At 29.6% G+C, this 971-nt stretch overlaps 1 protein-coding gene across 2 annotated transcripts in view; it reads right to left on the bottom strand.

Annotated features, from left to right (window-relative positions):
- LOC107690255 (UPF0472 protein C16orf72 homolog) overlaps positions 1-971 on the bottom strand; it is a 6348-nt gene that overhangs the window by 1279 nt on the left and 4098 nt on the right. The window lies entirely within an intron of this gene.

Here is a 971-nt window from a genome sequence, read left to right as displayed (position 1 = left end):
TTGATGAATAGAAAGTTCAGAAGAACAGCATTTATCTGAAATAGAAATCTTTTGTAACATTATACATCTTTTTGATCAATTTAAAGCATCCTTGCTAAAAAGTATTATAAATAAAATAAAATTGCAGCGCTAAATAACATTTCTATAATTTCCAAAAAAAACAATTATACTGACTCCAAGCTTTTGAATGGAATAGTGTATAATGTTATAAACGCTTTTTATTTCAGATAAATGCTCATCTTTGGATTTTCTATTCATCGAAGAATCCTGAAAAAAAATATTCTCAACCGTTTTAAATATTGATAATCAGCAAATCAGCATATTAGAATGATTTCTGACGATTTAAAATAACTACAATTTTAAATAGTAAAAATAATTCAAAATTTTACTGTTTTTGCTGTACTTTGGATCAAATAAATGCAGGCTTGATAAGCAGAAGAGAATTATAAAAAGAAAAAATAAAATTAAAAATCTTACTGTTCAAAAACTTTTGACTGGTAGTGTAGGCTGATTATTCTTATAGATTGAAACAAATGTGCTTCAGCCAGTAGAAAGAATATGAAAAGTGCTCAGTTGCTGCAGAAAACAAAAAAAATGAGCAACAACAAAAACATGTTGCCGGAGACGGGCTTATTATTGAAAATGGATTGAAAAATTGATAAAACTAGCGGTTTCCCCGGTAACGGCTGTAATCAAACAGCTCCGCTCATGAACGCTACTTTATCAGATAAAAATGAAAATGTCATCGAAACTTTTCTGAAGACAGTCCTTTCCCTTCAGCGATACATTCATATAAAACACCCCCGACGTGTTTTGATTTTGAAAAGCACAGCGCTCATGTTTATTCAACGAAATCAAACACCACAAATATATCAATGTATAGGAAACACTGGTAATGTATATCGAAATATCGGAAATGTGTTTAAAAATCATATCACCGTTATTGAAAAAAATTATATCGCGATACATAT

This window comes from Sinocyclocheilus anshuiensis, unplaced genomic scaffold (assembly GCF_001515605.1).
Source record: "Sinocyclocheilus anshuiensis isolate Anshui unplaced genomic scaffold, SAMN03320099.WGS_v1.1 scaffold461, whole genome shotgun sequence".
Classification (NCBI taxonomy): Eukaryota; Metazoa; Chordata; class Actinopteri; order Cypriniformes; family Cyprinidae; genus Sinocyclocheilus; species Sinocyclocheilus anshuiensis.
This window is presented reverse-complemented; position numbering and strand designations above follow the sequence as displayed.